This window comes from Dryobates pubescens, chromosome 20, assembly GCF_014839835.1.
Source record: "Dryobates pubescens isolate bDryPub1 chromosome 20, bDryPub1.pri, whole genome shotgun sequence".
NCBI lineage: Eukaryota > Metazoa > Chordata > Aves > Piciformes > Picidae > Dryobates > Dryobates pubescens.
This window is the reverse complement of record NC_071631.1, coordinates 9,262,458-9,270,858: the sequence shown is the minus strand read 5'-3', so window position 1 is coordinate 9,270,858 and position 8,401 is coordinate 9,262,458.

The window sequence follows — 8,401 nt, the reverse complement described above, 5'->3', positions numbered from 1 at the left end:
CTCCACCTAGCTGCCATTAGGTGGTTTTATTGTCCTAAAATAAATAATTAAAGGCAGTAATTGGCATAATCAACCACTTCTCCCCACCCCCACTAGGCAGCAGGGTGAGGCTGTGCTGCACTTTGCTGTGTTCTGATTCCCAGGCAATGAAGATGTCACAGCAAACATTTCAGACCTGACTTCCCTCATACCTGCATTTCCAACAGGATTTGGGTATTTTTTTTGGCACTGGAAAACTCTGTCCCAAGCTGAGGAATAGCTCAAGTTCAAGCAGGCCTGAGATGTCCATATGCTTGAAGTTCTGCTAATCATAAAGCAGATGAGGTTGCCTTTAATGTCTAATTTAAATTTCCCATGCTGAGCAGCTGCTGAGCTGCTCCACAATGGCTGCACATCACCAAACATCAATGGGCTGCAAAATGAAAGATGATTTCTGCTTAGAAGCTGTCCTGGTTAGATTTGCAGGCACTGCACTATTGGAAAGCCCATCTCAGAGCAAAGCTTCCAGCTGAAATCCTTCTCTGCAGGAAAGGAGGGAAACAATTCCTTCTGCTGGCTCCTTGTAGCCTTATAAGCCCTGCCAGAGGAGCCTGCTCTCAGCAAAGTGACTGTAACAGGATGAACCATGCTGCTTTTCTTACCTCTTTTGCTAGTGCACACTTGGAGTGTGGCTTCAAAATCAAACAGACTTTTGGAGCTCTTACCCACCTGAGAGTCCAGCCTCTTCTTCTCTAGTCCTGCTGGGCCATGATATTCTCCAGCCTCTTCTTCTCTAGTCCTGCTGGGCCACGATATTCTCCAGCCTCTTCTTCTCTAGTCCTGCTGGGCCATGCTATTCTCCAGCCTCTTCTTCTCTAGTCCTGCTGGGCCATGCTACTCTCCAGCCTCTTCTTCTCTAGTCCTGCTGGGCCATGCTATTTCCCCTTGAAAAACAAGGACAAGGAATAAGACCACTCTCCAAATTAGGTTTTATTACCAAATGTGTAGTGAGTGATGATGAAGGTGTTGGGTTTGAGCAGTTCCCACAATGGTGATCTCCAGGAGTACTGCCTAAGTAACTAGAGAAGTGCTGAAGTGTCTCCTGTTAGTGCCTACCAGGTGTCTTCTCCGGAACCTGAAACCAGCTCTGGATGACTCCCTCAAGTGTGTCCCCTAGGGAAATCAACACAGAATCACAGAAATGCTTCAGCTGGAAAAGGCCTCTGAGATCCTCCACTCCAACTAGCAACCCAGCACCACCACAGCCACCAAACCAGGTCCCCAGGTGCCATAGCCACAGGTTTCTGGAACACCGCCTCCCTGGGCAGCCTGTGCCAATCCCTGACCACTCTCACAGCACAGAAATTTGTGTTTCATTTCCTTTGGAGCTCCAAACAGCAAAGGTCTGCAGAACTTTAGTTTCAGGGCCACACCTCTGCTTCCTTCCTGGTTGACTTTGGTCCTTTCAGCTTGCACTGAGGAAGAGGCTGGGGCAAGCTGCATGGCTCTGGTGGTGTGCAAAGGCAGCAAAGTCCTGCAGCTCAAGGTGAGTTTATTGTATGCAAATCCATCAAACTGCTGTGGCAGGGATTTCTGTCTTCTCATTCAGGTCATCTGTGGTCATCCAGAAACCACAGGAGACATTTCTGAGCAGGCAGAGTGACAATGGAAATGACTACAAAGATGGCCAGATGTTCACAAATTGCATCTTGCTGCCACTGCCACTTGTAGGGCTAATAGAAATGTCAGTCATGGGAGCTGGCAGCAGAGGGTTTATTTAGGGAAATCTGCAGGCTGTGCCTTTTTCCACTCCTGCTGTACTCAAAACTTCACCAAACTAAACCTCTATTTAAAAATACCCCAACACTTCAGAGAACAAAGCCATTGTTCTTTGAGAATCATGGAATGGTTTGGGTTGGGAAAGGCCTCTGAAGTCATCCAGTCCAACATCAGCCCAGCCCCACCATGGCCACCAAACCATGGCTCCAAGTGCCATGGCCACAGGCCACATGGAACCCCTCCAGGGCTGGGGGCTCCACCACCTCCCTGGGCAGCCTGTGCCAATCCCTGACCACTCTTGCAGCAAAGAAATTTGTCCTCATCTCCAACCTAGCCCTCCCCTGGTGCAACCCGAGTGCCTAGGTGCAGGGTGGATATCCACAGTGATGCTCCTGCTCCAACCCCAGGGACCCTCCCTGTTCTTATTCCTCTTTCCTATCCACAGGCTGGAGCACAGTTCCTGTTCAGCAGACACTGGCAAGTTCCTGATGGCTTCTCTTCCTGCTCTGGGAGCCTTGCAAAGAGGGCTTGCTTTGGGATTTTGTTGTGTCTTGCTGAATACAGACCCAGGAGAGCAGAATCTTTGCAGATCAGTTGAGATGTGCCTTGAGTTAGACTAAAATGCTTGAACTGTGAGATTTAAAGAGCTTCCAGGATAAAAACACTGAGTGGCTTCTGTGTTCCAAACCTGTCTGAACCCTTGCTGTATTTCCCTGGCTCTGAAGCTGGATTCCATTTGCCTGATTACATTTTAAGAGCATAAATGATTTGAGGGGACAGCACACAGCGAGGGGTGAAGGTATCAATGCAATGTGCTCCTCAGCACTGCAATCCAAAGGAGGATTGCTGGCAATGAGCTTGATTTTGAAGTGCATTTGCCATCTTTAACTGCATTTAGCTATTCAAGAGCAGATCCTAGCCAGCACTTCACTCTTTCATCCCCCCCCCCCCCCCCCTTAAATCATTTATTATTACTTTTTAGTGGTTTCATTTTGTGTAAACAGAGGAGAACTCAGAGAGACTTTGGAAGTGAGATCTGTGTTTAGGGGGAGGGGGAAATCACAACTTGTCCATCCTTCAGTTGAATCAATCCATTGAAATTGCAAATGCTTTTCAAAATGATCTCGCTGACTCTCCAGATGTTCCTCTAATTGCACCCAGAAAGGCTGTCTGGAGTCACAGATAAATCTCAGGGCTCATTTGAGAGGCTTAGGTAATTTATTAATTCACCTGAATTGTTTCTTCCACCTCTGAATTTAATCTGATGAAAATGCAGCTCTCTGGAATGGGCCTTTATTTTTTGTCCTCTAGGAAAACAAATATCTGTTTGCATAGCAAAGCTGCACTTAGCTGTGCTAAATGGCTTCTTTGAATCATGGACAGAAGCTTTATGGGGCTCCTTGTGATTCCACAGGAGTCTTATTTTCATTTACTGCCCTACTAATCATAAAGAGCTGGCAGTCACTGGAAAGCAAAGTGACTGATGTCATCTCCCTGCTCTTCACACCGCAGCACCAAGCAGATTCCTTTGATCCAAAGTGCCATTAGAATCGCTGTGCAGATAATAGCAGTGGGAGATGTGGCTGAGATAGTGAGGAGAGCTCCAGCTCCCAGGAGACCTGGAGACCTGCACAGGGAGTACAGGGAGCTCCTCACAGCTCTGGCACTGCAGTTCTGAAATGGGCTGAGACAAACGTTTGAGGAAAGGCTGCAGCTGGCCTCCTTTTGTGGTAGCAGTGATTGCCAGGGTGACCTCTGGGAGCCCTCTGCAGGTACACAGCCACATGCTGGCTAGGGACTGGCCTGGACTCCAGCAGGTAGCTGTGTGGCACTCGCAGCACCACGGCATGCACAAGTGACCTGCTGTGTGCCAAGGACAGCTCTGGGACATTTAACACCACTTGGGTTGCAAAAGCCCTCTAAGATCATCCTGTCCAACCATCAACCTAACACCACCATGGCTCACAGGCTGGATTATTTGTCTGCTCTACTCACCTGGACAATATCCTGCAGCTCCTGGCAGCAATCTGCCAGCCTGCACAGCTGAGGGAGGTGTGAGCAGATCCCTGCACGCCAGCACATTTCCTCGTGGAAACATGGGTGAAGGACTCCACAAGGAGAGGGCTCTCCCTGCCAGCTTCCCTCTGCTTGACTCACCCTGAACTTCAGTGAAACAAGAGCAGAACCAGGTGTAGCCATAATGCTTGCTGTGGTGGTTCCTCTGATCCGCCAGAGCTGCCCTTTCCAAGCTCAGAGGCACAGGGCATGGATGCTCTGCTCCTGCACAAAGCCCTCACCCTCTGTGTTCCTTCTCTCTCGGCATCCTCACAGGGCAGTGCCACTGCTGCAAGGCTGCTCCATTCTGGGGTCAGTTATCAGATCTTTGACTCTTAGCCTGAAGAATTTCATCATAGTTTTAAGAAGTATAATCTTGGGAGTTCTGAGCACGTGAGCTAGCCTGGGAAAGGAAGGGGAATTGGTCTGGCAGTCAGGACTGAGCTGAGTGTCCCCCCACAGCTGCTTTGAGATCTCTCTCTGGCTCACACAAGGTTCCACTGCTCCCTAAACACAAGGCAAGACAGAGGGCAGGTGGAAACAAACACCAGCCAGGAGCATCCCCGCCCCTCCCTCACTGCAGAGCCTTGCACAGCCACATCTCTGGGTGTTTGGAGGTGAACAGAGGGCACTTACCCACCGGTGGGAGTCCTGTGTGCTGGCTGCACAGGGTAGGGGAGCACACAGCTGCTGTGGCTCTGCAGACTTGCAGCAGCTGGAGTTTGATTTTCCATAGCAGCAACCATTTCAAAGAATCACTTTTCTCTGCAGGCCCCAAGATCTGATTTGTGTCCTTTCCAAGTTGTAATGAGGTGGGGGTTGGTCTCTTCTCCCTAGTCTCAGGTGACAGAAAGAGAGGAAATGGCCTGAGGTCAGGGATTGGAAGAGTCTGCCCTGTCCCTGGAGGTGTTCCAGAAACCTCTGGCCATGGCACCTGGGACCATGGTTTGATGTCCATGGTGGTGTTGGGTTGATGGTTGAACTTTTCCAACCCAAACAATTCTTTGATTCCATGAAAGTTGTAGTCAGAAGGTTTTTAAACCAAAGGTGGGCTGCAGCACTCAGCTCCCAGAGCCTGGGCAGCTGGAACCAATGGCTCCTGCATTTCTCATTCAGATCTATAAAGGAGACTCACAGGAGCCTGCAAAGCTCACTGATAGACTCTAGCATCTTTTCCCTGCATGTTTTTGTTCTTGGAAACATCTCTCCCTCAGGAGCCAGTCCAGTATCAGCTGTATTACACCACAGAAATCTCCATTCAAATTAAGCACAGAGTTTCCACCCAGCCCCAGGGGTGTTGTTTTGCATTTAAACTCCACTTGCACTACAGAGAAATAGGATTCATCCTGTGTCTGAGTGGATCTCAGGAGACCTGGGCTGGAGAGTTGTTTGTGTCACAGACTGTACCCAGCAAGGCTGGCAAGGGGGAGGGAGAAATTACATTTCTGGTCCCAGAAAAACAGCAAAAGCTGTCTGCCCACTGGCCCTGATCCTGCACTTGGGTGTAGTGAAGGCAAAGGCAGGTGTGAGTAACTTTGCTCACAGCCAGGCTAGCAGGCCAGCTCCTGTCACCCCTGGGAGACCACCCAAGTGAGGTAAAACCATCATAGAATGGTAAGGATTGGAAGGAACCTCTGGAGATCATAAAGTCCAAAGCAGGATCACCCAGGGCAGGTCACACAGGAACGCATCCCGATGGGTCTTGAGAGTCTCTACAACCTCTCTGGGCAGCCTGCTCCAGGGCTGCAGCACCCTCACAGCAAAGAAGTTTCTCCTCACCTTGAGGTGGAAGCTCCTGTGCTCCCGTTTGTGTTCCCAGACTGATGCTGTGTTCTCCAGGTCTCTGAGATTGGCTCTCATGCATCTGCAGCTCCTGGAGGGTTTTCAGGGTTCAGCTGTTGAGATTGGCATCTGTAGAGTTAATTTCAAAGCTTAAAGAAGTAAAATCACCTGCAGGCAAGCCCCTTCTGAGCAGCAAGCACTGCCATTCATTTCTAATCCCTGCTTCTCTACACCCACAGGAAATAACCGTGAGAAATATGGGGACTATGAATCATTTATGGTGTTTCCCTTGCATGAAAAATTGCTTTCCTTACCTATATGATCAGGGTGTCCATTTCACTTTGTCATGCCTTGCAGACAGCAGCAGCAGGTCAAAACAGAGGCATTTTTCTTCCCCTGCTCTCACAAGGGCAGAAAGCTGGAGTGGTTTTACCCAGAACAGAGCTGCTGCTGCCCTTCTGCTCATTGCCACTCTGCCCACCCCTGAGCTGGGGCCTGAGGCAGCTGCCTCCAGCCCCTGGCTTCGAGGAAGCAGCACCTTGGGAATGATAGCTGCACACAGAGTGCTACAGGGTAAGGCAGCTACTTGGGCAGTGATGGACTGAAGAGTTCTGCCGGAAGCTGGGAAGTGATTTTAACACAGCTCTGGAAACGTGTTTCCATTAATTTAGTTTCCATTCACTTGGGGATGGGAGCTCTGCATCTGTCAACCGATAACTGCCCTCCAATGACGGGGCTCAGAGCAGTGATCGCTTGTCAATGAGCACAGCCAGGCTCCTCTGCCTCCAAACCCACACCTGGGAATGCTCCCAAGAGTAGGAGAAACTGTGGTGGGAACAGGGAGGGGACACTGCTGCTTCCCTCCACTCGGTCACATCCAGACCACCTCCACTCTGCCTCTTCAGCTCCCAGGCTCCTTGACAAGCAGGAAGGGAGCATTGGGAAGGGAAAGAGGTTTGGGGCGCTACTGAACGGCCCTGGGGTTACTGACTCAGTACAACACAGAGATAATCACCCTTTGCCTCACAGCATCCTGTGGCATAGGCAGCCAAGATGCTCAACTGGATGGAGCAAGCTGCAGCTCCTCGCTGCCGATATTACCTCATAAAATCAGTGTAAAAATCATAGAATCACAGAATGGGTTGGGTTGGAAGGGACCTTAAAGACCATCCAGTTCCAGCCCCCTGCCACGGGCAGGGACACCTCCCACCAGCCTGGGCTGCTCAAAGTATCATCTGACCTGGCCTTGAGCACCTCCAGGGAAGAGGCAGCCACAGCCTCCCTGGGCAACCTCTTCCAGGGTCTCCCCACCCTCACTGCCAAGAATTTCTTCCTAATCTGCAGTCTCAATCTCCCCTCCTCAAGCTTCAATCCATTCCCTCTCCTCCTGTCACTCCCAGCCCCTGTCAAAAGTCCCTTCTCAGCTCACCTGGAGCCCCTTCAGGTACTGGAAGGCTGCTCTAAGGCCTCCCTGAAGCCTTACATGACTTCTTAAATGTGGGAACATCAGCAGCCCAAACTGGGCTTCCATAAAGCTGCTAAGCTTGGAGAGGATTTCCCAGCACTCAGCACAAAGGAAGAATGAAGGGGAAAAAAATAAAAGCAGAATGGCTAAAGCTCTGCTAGGGAAGGGAACAGCTATGGATATACCCAGAAACAAGATTTTAGGAGGCAGTCGGAAGTTCCACTGCCTCTGGGATTACAGCGGGGGATGGCAGCTCCACGGTGGCCACCCCCGAGGAGCTCAGCCATCGTTTTGTTGTTGTCTTGCTTCAGGTGATGCCTCCAAATCGTGCTGCCTATCAGCACTCTCAAACACCCTTCTCCAACGCAGGGTGACTCACTCCCGCTGCCGGCAGCGCCGGACCTATTAGCCTCCTCCAGAGCTCCTATTGTCTGACTCGCTGCCGTGTGGGATTCCTCAGGCTCTCCGCTGCAGCTCTCTGCTTAACTCTGAGAGTCTGCGTGCTCAGCACCAGCGCTGGCCATGGCCGTGGCATGGACTGGCAGGTCCCAAAGCAAATGCTTAGCAGAAGAGAACGAATGAACAACCCCACGGAGTCAGCAGCTAAAATGCACCGCTTTTTAGTCCCTTTGTAGCCCTTTCTTAGCCCCCTTTTTGAGCCCTTTTAGGTATGATGCACTCTTTCACCCAGTAGCATTGTTCTAGTAACAACACTAAAGAAGGCAATAAACCAGGCACTGACAGCAACTATTTTACATGTTGAAGCAGCAGGGAAAAAAAGACTCCAACTTGCACTCAAAAGCTGCCAAAAGCAGCCAAAAGCAACAGGCTCAACGTGCAGAGAAGCTCTGGAGCCACTTCAGACTGAAGCAATAAAGCATGCAAACAGATTACAAGCTCTGAAGTTAATCTGGTGCTGTACATCATCGTCTCTTATAGCAGAACACATTAATACCATGCTCCAATAAGCACAGCAATAGATGGAAAGATGGAACAGCATCTCTGGATCCTAAATAATGCATAGGAGGCTTCCTAGAGAGGGGGAGGGGGCTGTTTGCTGCTGCTGCTGCGGGTCTGTTTCTTCTCAGGAGTGCTAACAATCATTGCCTTCCATCAGCCTTGCTCAGATGCAACCTGCTTACATCCAGTCTCCTGGCATCAGCGAAGTCTGGATGTGGGATGAGTTTAATTTCAGCATCTGAAAACTGCGGGGGTTGGGGTTGTTTAGCATGAAGGAGGCTGAGAGGAGACCTCATTGCTCTCTACATCTCCCTGAAGGGAGACTGCAGCGAGGCTGGGGTTGGCCTCTTCTCCCAAGTAATTAATGACAGTGCAAGAGGA